The following is a 13,964-nucleotide window of genomic DNA, read 5'->3' as shown; positions in this document are numbered from 1 at the left end:
GCGCTGGGCGAGGGGGTGTGTGCCTTCCATGGGCTTCCGCAGGTGGCGGGCCCTGGCCCCCAGCCCCTCGTGCCCCGGCTCCTAGACCAGAAACGCTGGGAGGACAGAGTCTGTTGAAGTGCTTTAGTAAACAGCTGCGTCACCTCCGAGCTGTGTTTCTGTGCCTCTGGAAGCAGGGAGCAGCTCTGGTTCTGCACCCCCGGCCGACGCAGACGCCAGCACCGCCCAGCACCTCAAAACTCAAAGAGAGGACGTGGCTGTGTGAAATGAGCCCCCAGGCCTCCCCTCCCTGCCCAGAGCTTTCCACGGGGTGGGGACTCACGTCCCGGGCAGAGGCGACCGTGTCCCCAGGGCTCCCAGGGTCCCAGCCCGGAACCTCACCCACTCAGTTCCACGGGGCTTTGCCGAGGAGATGTGAGGGGGTGGGATGTCCGCTCCAAATGCCTCTCAGTGGAGTGGCCAGCACTAGACTTGCCAGCCCTGGCGTCCCGGGCAGGGGGCAGGCGGGAAGAGCCAGTGGGCAGACTGGGTCCAGGACCTCGTTTCCCCTGAATCAAGGGACCAGAAATGGCCGTGTGAACATGCCAGGGATCCTCGGGGAGGCGGGGGCGGGCCTGCGACGCCCTGTTTGTCCTGTTCCTCGCTGACCACTCCTGGTGCGTCACAGTCTGTGGTCACCTCCAGCCACTGGGCTGGGAGTCCCTGGAGAGGGGCACTCTGTCCAGCGCCAGGCCGTGGCGGGGCAGCAGGTGTTTGCCGAGCGAAGGGACGAACGGGTGTGCCTTGGAGGCTGAGCCCAGGAGGCTGAGGGCATCGCTGGGGCTGCAGGGTGACTGCCGGTTCCGGAGACGGGAGTGGGGAGGGGCCCCATCCCTGATCTCAGAGCCCTCACTGCTATGGCACGTGCGGCAGAGCCACCTCCACCAGAGCTGGACGTCCAGCCACCGCCTGTGGTCACCACTCTGGGCGAAGTGAGCCCTGGGAGAGTCCACTGTCCCCAGAGGTGGACACTCAGCTGGAGTTGAAGGTGGCCGTAGGAGGACAGATGCCACGGTCACCGGGAGAGCTCCTCACACCACGCCCAGGCCAGCCTGGCCCACGTGTGGGCAGCAAGACTGGCCAGGACCCTGCGTCCCGAGAGCCCCCCAGGTCTGTGGCTGAGGGTCGAGGGTGAGCCCACTCCTGGCCTCTCTGGGGTGGAGCCAGCCCATGAGAGGGCGCACAGGCAGGGGCCGGGGAGGGTCAGAGCCCCTTCTGGCATGGGTCCTGGCAGGCAGCCCCTCAGATCCGCTGAGGCCAGGCCACAGAGTGCACGGTCTGGGCCGCTGGCCCCGGGGCTGCTCGGGCTGCCGTCTGCAGGGCGCCCAGGTGTTCCTGGGGCTCCCGGGCCTGTCCTGCCAGGCTCCGAGCACAGGTGCAGTGTCCGTACAGAAGTCATGTCCCCAAGCAGGCCTCAAGTCCCCTGCCTGCCTCGCCTACCTCTGGGGCCACGTGGCAGACAGAAGAAGCCACCCAATGGCCAGAGGATGCCAAGTCCCAGGCTGACTGACCCTGGTCACTGTCCGGGCTGGGAGGCCCAGGAGCTGAGCAGATGGGAGGCGGCACAGCAGGGGAAGGTCCCCTGGTACGTGAGCAGACACGGAGGTCCATCCTGACCTCGTGCCCCGGACACCAGCTGGCAAGACTGCATCCCCGCAGCATGGCGTCCCTGCTCTTAGGTGCAGAGTGAGCAGTACTGAGACTTCCTGGGCCGAGACACACAGCAGCCCAAATAGTAAAAAAAAAAAAAGAGCCCAAATTAAGACCGAGATAAGATATCACTACCATGTCTACTAAAACAGCTAAAATGAAAAATAGTGACAAACACCAAATGCTGGGGAAGATGCAGAGAAACTGGGTCTCCCATACGTTGCTGTTGGGAATCTAAAATGGTGCAGACCCTCTGGAAAAGAGTTTGGCAGGTTCTCATAAACTGTGTGTGCAGTTAGCATATGACCCAGCCTCTGCATTTATCCCAGAGAAATGGGAACTTAGGTTCACACAAACGCATGAATGTTTATAGCAGCTCCATCCCCTTAGAGCAAAAACTAGAAACAACCCAAATGCCTTCACCTCGAACAGTTAAGCAAACAGCACATTTACTTGCTGGAAAGCCCATGACAGAAAGGAAGCCAACCAGGGCTGGATGGACCTCAAGGGCGTCGTGCTGAGTGGAGAAGCCAACACCAATGAGATCACGCCCTGTGGTATCGTTTATACAACATCCTCAAAGGACAGAACAGCAGAGATGCAGAACAGGCCCACTGGAGCCTTGGGGCAAAGCCAGGTTCTGTACCTCGGTTGTGACAGTGACACAAATCTATACATGGGATAACATTTCACAGTGCCCCTCCCCCCACACACACACACAGAGACAGGCACGCAGAACACAGACACATACAGACACACACAGATACAAGACACACAGACGCACAGGCATACAGAAACACACACACACACACACATGAATGCCTGTTGAAGTGGTGGACACAGAACCGGGTCCACAGTCCGGGTTGCAGCACCAATCTGGGCTCCTGGTTTGCCGCTATCTGGGGCAACCCCCCTGGGGGCGTGTGTGCTGTGTAGGGCGCACTGCACTGCCTTTGCTGTTTCTGCAACTTGCTGTGAATCTATAATTAATTCACCATAAAAATTTTTTTAAAAGCTCATCTTTGGTTAGATTGAGAGGTGGTGATTCCCCTCTTTTGTGTCTGATTTTTTTTCCTTTTTTCAAATATATACACATCCTTGTTCCAGTTTTTTTTTTTTAAAGCACTAACTAATGACCAGGGAATAAATTCAAATCAAGCAGCGTTGGAAATATGAGCTTTCTTCTAGAACGATGTTGGCACCCACCCAAACAACAAGAATAAAAGCTTCTGGAAATATTTCATCTGTTCAGCGTCACATTTACCTGATGCTGCATCTGCCCCTGTGAGAGATGTTCAACGGTGAGTGCCGTTCCGTGCATCAAAGCCTCTACGATAACTTTCTGAATTATGTCCCAGCAACATAACAAATCACAGTATCAATTAGCTCCTATAACAGAAGTGGCATTCTGTAATATATTCAAGCATGAAAGAACTGCGTAGGTGAAATTTATGTAACCCTAAAAACTATAAGGAGAAGAAAGATGACTTGGAATTTATTGGTAATAATAGGAGACAGAATGCAATTTGAATGGTGGACAGCCCTTCAGCCCTCTGAGAAAGGACGACCAGATCTGCAAGTTCTAAACATTCCAGAAAGGACGCAGGTGGATGATGGGGCGCCCTGGCACGGGGCACGGGGGGCCGGGGGCCCCGGGAGACCTTCCCACTGCCCTCGCCCAGCCTCCGACTTCCCCATCGGCAGTCGGCTCTGGTCCAAGCTGAGCTCCAGGCTCCGGATGGGCTCCACGCCCTTGAGCTGGTAACCCAGGAGCCCCACCCCCTCCCCCGGAAAGTGCAGCACCCAGGGCGGGCCGGATGGGGAGGAGAGGGGCCCAGCGTCGTCCTCGCAGCCGCTCTGCCTGCGTCCAAGCCCCGGGTCCCGGGCGGCAGCGTAGGTCCCTCACCCGCGGCAGCCGGCGAATCGGACCAGTCGGTTCCTGCTCGTCAGTCACCTACTTAAAAGTTCAGTTTGTTTTCCAAATTTATGTCTTGGAAATAGTGATTTTCATATTTTTAAAATATGGAGTTTCTTTTAACAATATGTTTTATTGTAGGAAATTCGGGGGGGGGGGATTAAAGGGAGAAAAGCACTCAGAGCCACACAAAGGCAGAAACCCATGTTTTGATGGTTTCTGGATTTTCCTCTGTGTTTTTGCACAGTGAGCTCCTGGTGGTCTCGCACGACATGGTAAAGGACTTCCCGTTTCAAGATTTTAATCAGAAACCTCGTTTAAAGCATTCCTACGCTCAAACAGGCTGCTTGTAAACACGACAGATCTGATGCACCAGGACGAGGGCCCTTCGGGCTTGGAGGGGGCCTCTCTGGATGGGGCAAGGCAGCCTGGGGTCCCGCTCATCACTGGGGAAGCGGGGGGACCGGAGGGTGAGTGGGGGCAGCAGCAGACTGGGCTGGGGGCCCGGGGACGGTGGGCTCTGGAGCTGGGCCAGCCGGGGTGTGGGGGGCTCATGCTCATAGGACCTGCCTCGTGGGTGGTCCCAGCTCCCGGCCGGGTCAGCACCTCCTTCCTCATCGAATCCCGCAGAACAGCATCGCCAGGCACAGACCGAGGTCCATCTTCCATGACGTGGCCACCGCTTTGGCCGCATGGGAGACCCTGGCCTTGGTCTGCCATGGCCCCAGGATCACACCTCCAGGCACGGGCTCTCTGAGCTCCTGGACCGCCCCCCCCACACCCCGGGATTCCCAGTGGGGTGTTCCGGTGCCCACCTGAGGGCGCGGCTGCCCCTCACCACGCTTCCCAGGAACCTGTGGTTCCGGCCAGCTCCCCCATCCACCTGGGGCCTGGGGAGCCTGGGCCCACCCCCCTCTGCAAGCGGTTAATTCACAATCACAGCTAAAGCAGCCCTTCCAGGTTGATCTGGATTAAGAAATTAGGCAGGTTAATAAAGCTAAAATGTTCACAGGAGCTTGTATATAAATTTCTATTAAGTTCCCTCATTCAACGCTGTCTCTAATAGTTTAATTTCTGTATTAAATAATTAAAACTCTATTTTCAATCACTGTGAACAATTGTTTTCCTTAATGATCGTCCTGGAGGAGCCAGTAATTTTATATCTTGTAAAAATGATTAACTGGCATCATTATCCCATATCTCTGAAATATAACCCAGCAACTTCAAGAAAGGCCATTTGTATTCAATTAATGTTCCCTTGCATTAAGACATACAGTATTACTTCATGCCATGCATAACCCACTGTCCTCTCATTTTATTATGACGATGATGGAGATAGAAACAACCAGTTTAATTATCCCATTTCCAGCAGAGAAATCAATTTTCAATACGTCCCACCCTTATAAAGAAGAAGGCAGCGTGGTTCCTGGGAAGTGGCGCCTGCAAACTCCCTCCCGGCTCGGGCCTGACTGCAGACCCCGGGGGCGTCTCCATGGGCCAGCCCTTCCGTGTAGAGCGTTTCCGTGGGGCAGACTCTGGGAGGGGCCTGTGACCCCCGCCTCCAGGGGTCTGTCCTGTGTGGGTGCTGCCTGCTCCTCCCCTTCCCGCCCCCCCCAGCATCACTCTGGTCCCCAAGGCCCCCACGCCCAGCAGCAGGTTTCCCTAGGGACAGCCCTGCTCACTGGACCAACGCCGGCCTCGGATGGACCGGGTGCCCACGCAGAATCGGAGGGGGTCCCGGGGGGTGTACTGCAGCGTGCAGCCCGCCCCCTCGGTCAGGGTGATTCCAGGGATGCGCCCTGCCTTGCCAGTCAATCACACGGCTCTCTCGGCCAATATAATCTCATTGTTTGACATTTTTATCACAATTCATCGAGACCAAGGGGAGATGAGGAGATTAATACCCCCGTGCGGTTGGCTAATGGCCGGGAAGGAGCTGATGGGGAGCTCTTAAATTTTCTTATTATAGATTTTAATTCTTTGTGACACGAGGTGAGAGGTGGCATCAGGATAATAAGATAGAGGCCTCCTCTGCCCCGGTGCCCTGAGATCAGGGGGTCTGCTGGGCCTGCGGAGCCCCTCCCCATGGGGCGAGACTGTGGCCTCTGCAGGAGGGGCAGCTGTGCCTGGACGGGCCCAGGCTCTGAGGAGAGGCTCCGGGTGGAGGCTGGGAACACTGGATACGGGGGCCGGGTCAGTGAGGACAGAGCCCCAGGCAGGCAGAGGGAGGGGGGGCCTGGAGGCAGGGAAAGCCCGGGGAGAAGGACACTGTTTGGCCTCTGCCGCTGCCTCTGGGGACCATGTCATGACACTGTCCGCGTGGCCATCACTGACACGGACAGCATCCTTTGGTTGTGGTGTAACCCGTCACACCTGACCCCTGAGGAACGACAGGGCAGTGACAGGCGATGGGGACAAGTTTCAGGAACCAGAACAAGTGTGGACAGAGATCCAGTCGTGGGCACAGGGGCAGCCATCCGCTGAGGAGCCGGAATCCTGGCCCAGGCCGCCGTCCACAAGGCTCCCACCCCGGGCCGCCTGTTGCCCCCCGAGCCCTTTCCTCAGATCCACCGCTCACAACAGATTATTTTGGATTTCCCTGGAAACTGAGCATAGACATCAGCCTTAGAGCCTAAATCTTAGCATTTGGGTAAAAAGTGGAAAGAAGATTTATCTGCAGCCTCTGCTGTCCTGGGGCCAACGTCCAAGCATCAGAACTCTCAAGGCTCCAAACATCCAAGCATCCTGACCACTCAGGCATCCTGGCTCATTCCATCTGCCCAGCTGCAGTGCCAGTATTATAAAGCTACAGAATCACCACCTGATCTGCTGGCTCTGGAACCGGTTTAATGAGAAATTAAGATTAAAAACAAACGATTTTGCCCAGACGCAGAGCTCAGATCAGCTGGAGGAGAGCCGGCCTGGTCCCGATGGGAGCTTGTTCCAGGCAGGGCCGGGAGGGGTCAGATCCCGATGGGGGCCGTCCGCCTCCTGTGTGGCCCCTGCCCTGCCCTCCAGCCCCCCTCCACCCCCGCGCAGTCCTCCTGCCCTCGCTGACCACCACCGTGTGTCCGTCGCCCCGCCCGGCTCCGCCTGCAGCCGGCCCCTCTAGCCGACTCTGCAGTGCGGGGTGAGGCGGCTCGCAGGCACGTGCAGGGCGGTGCGCTCCCGGGAGGGGGCTCGGCCGCTGGCTGGCGGGGTCCTCCCCGGCACAGGCCTCTCCCAGCGCAGGGCGGCCCCGAGGAGGCTGCCCCGCTGCGGGGACCAGCCCCCAAGTCCTCGCACTCACGACAGCTCCCACGCAGGCACGGGGATGGCCTCGCGGCGAAGGTCACGCGGGGTGCAGTCCGCGGCGGAGGCTCGTGAAAGCCAGGGCCACGAGCGGGCGAGGCCGGCTCGTGGATAAGCCCGAGGCTGCGGCCCAGCAGGCTCGTGGTGCTCTTAGGAACCAGTCAGGGGGGACTTGCTCAGAGGACGGGGGCGTCACGGGCACCCCGTGGCCAGGACCACCTCGCCCCACGGCCTGCTTCGGGCGGTGCCCGACCGGCCACAACTCTCGGCCCGCTGACCCCACTGCCGCCCAGCCCCGCGGGCTCGGCCTTCCTCCCGCTGCGTTGCTGGTTTTGCCGACAGACCCACAACCAACAGGGCAGGCTGTTCCGAACTCACTTCGGCCAGAGAAAATGGTCCTCGAGCTCAAACAAACGCAGGTCTTCCCGGACCCCAGCCTGGCCTCATCAGTCATGACCAACGGCCACTCAGTTCCCAGGATGTGGGCCTTTGTCGTTTTTATTAATAAAAGTAATCCCTGCTCATAGAAAAAACCGAAGAGCGCAGCAGAGACTACAAGAAGGAAGGCAAGATCTGCCCTCCCCTTCCTCTCCAAGCCCCGCCCCTCCTCCCCAGGCTCCGCCCCTCCTCCCCAGGCTCCTCCCTCTCCCCAGGCTGCTCCTCAGGGCAGGGTTTGGTGCCACGGGTACTTTCAGGACTTTTCTTTGGGTGAGTGTCCATATATTTAATGAAGAAACGACGCGCAGATTTCCCCAAAGTGCTAGTATATTAGAAGTGCTGTCATAGCAGGGTCCCCCCACTTTGCATGTCTTCGTGGGCGTCTCACACTTCATACATGGCCGCACCCCGGGTTACTGTGCTCCCAGGATACAAGCAATCTGTCTATTTTGGTGAAACTACTGATATCTTCTTTGTGAATAATGTATTGTCAACTCCTGTAACTCTGTCATGCCTCTGTGTTCAGGACGGAGAACTCGATATATTTATTAGATCCCAGCATTGATCATTTATCCTTCCAGTGTCTGCAACTGACGTGGGCCGTCATGGATGCGGAGGGTGAGTTAGGGTTCATGACCACAATTGGGTTTCTTTTTGCTTCTTTGTGCATTTCTGTCATTTTTTTTTAACTCTTAAGGATTTTGGTGCCAGGTTTGTCTTCAGGACAGCTTGTAGCTTCCACTGTTGTCAGCTGTAGCTTTGTCTTGAGATGAACCGTAGAGGCTTTACCGTCTGGCCCACGGTTTCTGCTCACAGACGTCTGTACGCAGCCACAAACTGTGTTTGTTTGGCAGGGACAGCCCTACCTTTCTCGCCTGGACCGCCCAGGACTCCCGGGGGAGCTCCTGGGTCCCCACGTTGTGCCCAAGCCAAAAGAGACTAAAAAGCAGACCGGATGACAAAGGATGAGAACTGGGGGACCACAGGCGAGAAGGAAAGCAAGACACAACGTAAGATCACAGAAGGCCAAAGACACCTGCTGTAACTACACACACCAGCAGCATTAATACAGAAATCTTCAGATCCGGTCAGGGGCTTGCAGCAATTTATCCTAACAAGGATGTCAGAGGTTTTGCATGTGTACCCCGTGGTCTTCGCAGTATAACTGCTAAAGGTGACACCCTTTATGGGACATGCACAAAACTGGTCTGCAGGACCGAGCAATTCTGGGCCCTGAACAGCGGTTCCATGAAGATGCTGTGACACAGGCCCGGTGGGAGAAGGGGCACAGACGGGAGTGTGAGTGTGTGTGTTAGTTCTGTGGGGGCCGGATCTTATAGAGAGTGAGACCTCCCACATGTGGCGTCTTTTGTGCATTCCGTCCTTGGGGGTCGCTGTTCCCGGGGCCTGCGGCAGTGTCTGCCCCCAAATCCCGGTCTTCTCACCTGGGGCAGGTCTGGGACACGCCGTTCTCATGGTGAGACAAAGAGCCAGGAAACTGGTGGACACGAGGGATCCTAAAGATTCCACTTGGGCTGGCATCTGTCCTCCCACCCATCTTTCCCTGGCCACAGCAATCACATGGCCAAGCTGGTCATCAGGAGAGAGAGTGGGGTCCTCCCAGGAGAAGCAAAGCAAGTCCCCTGGGCCGGGCAGAGGAACTCCGGCTGGGAGGGTGGATTAGCTTCTTTAGCTGAATTAAATTAGGTACAGCCTCTCCTGGGCCCTTTGCAGGAAGAGGCATCCAGACCATGAAATTCAGGCAGCTCACTGGGCCCCTACAGACCAAGCCACATACTGATGCCACAGGCCACCAGCGCCTGGGGGTGCCCGTACCCACTAGCCCCATGGCAGAGGGGTTCAGTGGCCTGGCAGCTGCACACAGCGCCTGAGCCTTTGGGGGTCATGTGCCAGACCAGCTCCCGGGCCCAGCTCGCTCCCCTGCCCAGCCCTGCCGGATGCACTGCCCGGACAGCTGGATGGCCAGGCAGCGGGCAGCCTGGGAGGGAGCCGGAAGCCCCTCATGTGCTGCAAGGGCCGTGGGGTGCTCTTTGCCTCAAAGTCGGGGGGTTTTCACAGCCTGGCTGTCCCTCACGTATGAGAGGCTACCGGACAAGTTGCCCGGTCTATGGCAAGCAGTCGCCCTGACCTGTGCACTGGCTGTAAGGCTTTCCTTAGACCAAGGCCCCCTGTGTGCCGGCCCCTACCCGGGAACAGGGTGGGGACCCCATCATTCTTACCTGAAACCCCGCCTGGTCCCGTCCTCCATCCACAGCCCAGTGACCCTTTAAAAGTGCAAATTGGTTCCCATCATAGGCAGCTCCTCCCCTGAAGACTGAACCCCACTTCCTGGGCGGGTCTCCAGGGAAGCTGCCCCTCCCCCAGGTAGCCGCAAGCGCCCTCAGCAGCAGTGCAGGGGTCACCGTGTCAATAATGCTACCCTGTGTCTGTCAGGCTCGGTTATTAATTTGCCTCCTGTCTGCCCCTCTCCGCCACGAAAGGCACTTAATAAAGACCTGGGGGTACGAGGACAAAGACGTTGAGGCCCAAGCCCAGCCCCGCACGGCGGGTGATGGGAGGGCACTGGCCACGGCACAGCTGGACCCCTCACCCACCAGGAAGCCCCACCCGGGGGCCGGAGCGGCCTGGAGTGTAGCCAGGAGCCCTTCCAGAAGCGTCTCCTTGGCCAGCGCTGTCCGATCCCATCCTGGGAGCACAGCAGAGGTGCTGGAGCAGACGCCCTAACACAAATCTTGTACTTGGCGCCCAATTAGCGCGTTTGGCACGCGGTCAGACCCGCGGGAGAGCAGCCCCGGGAGAGAGCTCATTACCCACGACAGCGCATCTGGTGCCGCGACGCCCCAGGGATGAGCTCGGAGGCGGATTTACAGCTGCCGCTTTTTGTCCTTTCCTGAGGGAGACAAGAGTCTTGGGACCCCAGAAGAGTGCTTCTGAGGCGCCATGTGCCTGCCGCCTGCAGTCAGGGCAGAGGCCACCTCCCCCCGGGGCCCCTTGCCTGGCTCCCGTTTCCACAGCCACGGGCTGGGGGAACGCTTTCCAGCTCGGGTGAGAACATCTGGGGGCGCACGCCCCAGCCCGGCCCTCCCCAGCCGGAGGGAGTGGTGGCCCCGCTCCCGGGTGTGGAGAGGGGGCCGGAGCCCTCGCTGGGTCCAGCTTGGATGTGGCTGAGGGGAAAGGTGCCCACAGGTCTCCAGCCCAGAGCCAGGTGCCACCCAGAAGCAGGAATGCAGAGCAAAATGGCAACCCTAGGAAAGGTGCCCCAGAGCTGGGGCCAGGCAGGCCTGGAGGCGGGGCGAAGGGGGGACTTGGGGGCAGGTTCGTCCGAGCCTTTGGCCTGGACCAGACCCACACGGACGTTTCCCTCCTGAGCCCCAAATCCTCTCTGCCAGGGAGTTGTTCATCCAGCCATTCCTTCACTCAAGCTCTTAGCAGCCGGGGCCCCTGGTGGGTTGGAGCCTGTCCTGCACCAAGGACCCTGCAGGACACCTGGAAAGGATGAGGCAGCACAGCCTTGATGCCTGTTGGACATTCACGTGGGGAATGCGAGATGGGTGGGGGTAGCAGACCTGGGGGAGGGACCCTGGAAGGGGAAGAAGAAGGAGGGAGGGGCCGGAGAGGGAGGAAGACGAGGCACGCAGGATGCCGGTAGCCGTGGAGTATGGCCAGTGCCGCCCCAAGCGCAGAGGCCGGGTGCCTGAAACCCGAGGCTGCCCATCAGATAGGGCAGCCCCGCTGAGCCCAGAGGCACTGGCCAGGGAGGGTGGAAGGTGCCACCTTCTTAAGAAGCTGCCTGAGAAGAGAACGAAAATAATTGGACCTACATCAGCAAAGGGGTTCGTTCATATGTGGGCACCTCCCAGCAACCAGGAGAGGCCTGTGGCCACGTGCCCCAAAGAGAGAATGACCCAGAGTCGTGAGGTCAAGTCACCCAGTACCGGTGGCTTGCACAGCCACAGGTCCTGGGAGACGAGCATGTTGGCGGCCGCCCAGCCTCTGTGTCAGATCTCAACCTGGCAGCCGGGCTCTTCCTTCAGGAGGAGAAAGGTGAGGCCAGCACAGCAAAATGGTAAAAGAGACTCAGGTTTGTACGACAAGAACGCGTAGGGTAGCTCTGTACACTCCTCTATGGCTATTACATTTATCAAAATACATAACCTTTAAAGAAGTGAAGGAGCTGGGGTAGGGCGAGCTGGGGGTGTGGGGAGGGGCTCTGCAAGGTGGGAGACGCCCACCCGGCCCAGGCTGGGGGAGGGGCTTCAAGTCCAGTGAAGCCAGAGCATCACAGAGGATGGGGGAGGGGTAGGAGGTCCCCAGAGATGGGGGGGCACCTGGGGCCCCTCAGCCTCTGCTGCTTCTTTCATATACCTTCGGGGCCCCCCACCCACCAACGGTCCCCGCCTCCCAGGGTCTTGCTAGGATCTTCCCAGGGACGTCCCTTCCGGGGCGCCACACGCCCATGGTGCCCTTTGGCTCAGGGCGCCTGGAGCCTCTTAGCAGTGCCATCTCCCTGGGGGAGCACGGGCTCCGGAAAACCCTCTGAAGCCTTGGACTGGGGTGCATGTTCAGTCCTTGACTCGGCAGCACTTATTCAGCCCTCCAGGTGGCCGGAGCACGGGGGCCCTGCACCCAGGTGCTGACTCTCTGGAAGGTGCCACCGTGCAGAGGGGCAGGCCAGCCTGGTGGAGGCTGGGGATGAGGGTCCAGTCCAGAGCCGAGGGAGCAGGAAGTGCGCCACAGGAAGATGGGGGGACAGCGGTCCGGGGCCGGCGGAAGGCGGGGTGGCAGCACACGGATCAGTGTGGGGGTCAGAGGGATGCGAGACCACAGGGGGCCTCGTTCTGAGGCACACGGGTCGCTACGTGGGGATTAGACCGGGTTGGAGCGCGGTGCGTGGCACTCGGCCCTAATGCAGGTGGGAGAGGGGTGAGGCGGGGCCCGGTGCCCAGCTGGGTCTCCCCTACCAGCCACCCGTGCCCCTCACCCCAGGCCCCGCACACCCTCAGCACTCAGTGCTCTCGCTGCCTTCAGTCACTGCCCTGGTGGCACTGGGAGTGAGCAGGGCAGCCTCCACTCGCGCCCCTGCGCAGTGATGGGTGTCTGCCAGCCACCTTTCGGGGGGTCAGCCAGTGGAGGGCGCCCAGTGGGATGGGCAGGGATCTGGTCTTTCTCTGTGGCCCGGGCGTTTGCTGGGAGGGGGTGGGATTTGCGCCAGCCGGGCTCCCTCAGCATCTCCAGAACCTGGGAGTTCCTGCAGCTCCAGGGCCCAGGTGACCGCGCCTCTGCCCCTTCATCCCAGAGCTGCGGGTGGCACTTGGTTCTCTTGACCCACCAACCCCTGGGTCAGCAGCCCCCTGAATCTGCCCCCAGGTGTGGTTGCCTCCTCGAGCTCCCAGAGGCCGAGAACTGCTTACACACGGGGAGGACAAAGCCAGGGCCCTTTACCCTTTGCAGGAAGCCACCGAGCAGGTAGCAGCTCCATGACTTGCCAGCCCCACAAAATGACAAATCTTTCCTTTGACAAGGTTTTTTGCCAACTCCAGGGGTACCTGTGTGGTTGGAGATAGAATCCAAGCTCCTTCTAGGTGCAAGCGCCCTTACCCACCTCCCTCTCCGCCCCCCCCCCCCCACCGCCCTTGCCGGCCAGGCTCTGACCCACCCTGGGCTTGAACACTTGTTGGCCCTGGCTGGCCCTCCAGGAGGACCACCTTCCCTGACCTCCCCCTTCCCAGCGATCATTGGTCCTGTTCCCCTCCTGCAGGGACTTCCAGAAGTTTTTTGGTTTATTGTTTATTACCCACTCCTCCCCTGGGGGCAGGGCGCGGTGCAGAGGTGGAGTTCTCTGCGTTCACGTGGCTCTCCCAGAGCATGCCTGGCACCTAGTAGGTGCCCAATAAATAAACGTTGACTAAGTAAAGGTCTCTGTCAAACGCGCGCTCTGCGTGTTCCCACAGCGTCTAAGTGTGAGCGCCGAAGGGCCCGCCGCCTTCCCAGGCAGGACTTTTCCTTCAGCACCAGGAGGTGGCATTCGCGAACCTCTCCACCCCGGTGGCAATCAGCGCGGGCTTCGGGAGCCGAGAGGCGCTCCTTCCCCGCAGGCGGCCACGGTACCTTCCCCGGAGGAGGGGGCGTTTCCCTTGATCCCACCCAGGGGGCGGCTCCCGGGAGCTCTGGAGGAGGGGGTGGCGTGGGAGCCGGGTAGAAGGTGGAGGGGCGCAGCCTCGGAGCGCCCAGAGATGGCGGGCAGGCAAGTCGAGCAAGTTAACAAGCCTACACACCCGGGACTGGGGCACTGGGGGAGGGTGTCCCGTGCCGTGGCGTCCTGGGGGGTTGAGGGGCTGCGCCCGGGGCTTGGGAACCCCCGCGCGCCGGGCAGGACAGGGCGCATGGGGAGGGCACCGAGACACCCACCGCCAGAGAGCATGGAGAAGAGGCCGCCCTCACCCCGCATCCCCCGCGCCCCCAATCCTCTCTGGGCCCTCCAAACCGCACTCCGGCCCCCCATCCTGCACCCAGGGCCACTGGCTCCCTGGAGAGCCGAGCACGCTGCGGCCAGGGCAGAAGCAGCCCCACTCGCGACCCCAAGCATTCCGGCCGTGGTCCAGGGAGGGCC

The sequence above is a fragment of the Eschrichtius robustus genome, chromosome 7 (assembly GCF_028021215.1).
Source record: "Eschrichtius robustus isolate mEscRob2 chromosome 7, mEscRob2.pri, whole genome shotgun sequence".
Taxonomy (NCBI): Eukaryota; Metazoa; Chordata; class Mammalia; order Artiodactyla; family Eschrichtiidae; genus Eschrichtius; species Eschrichtius robustus.
Note: the sequence above shows the minus strand (reverse complement) of the source record.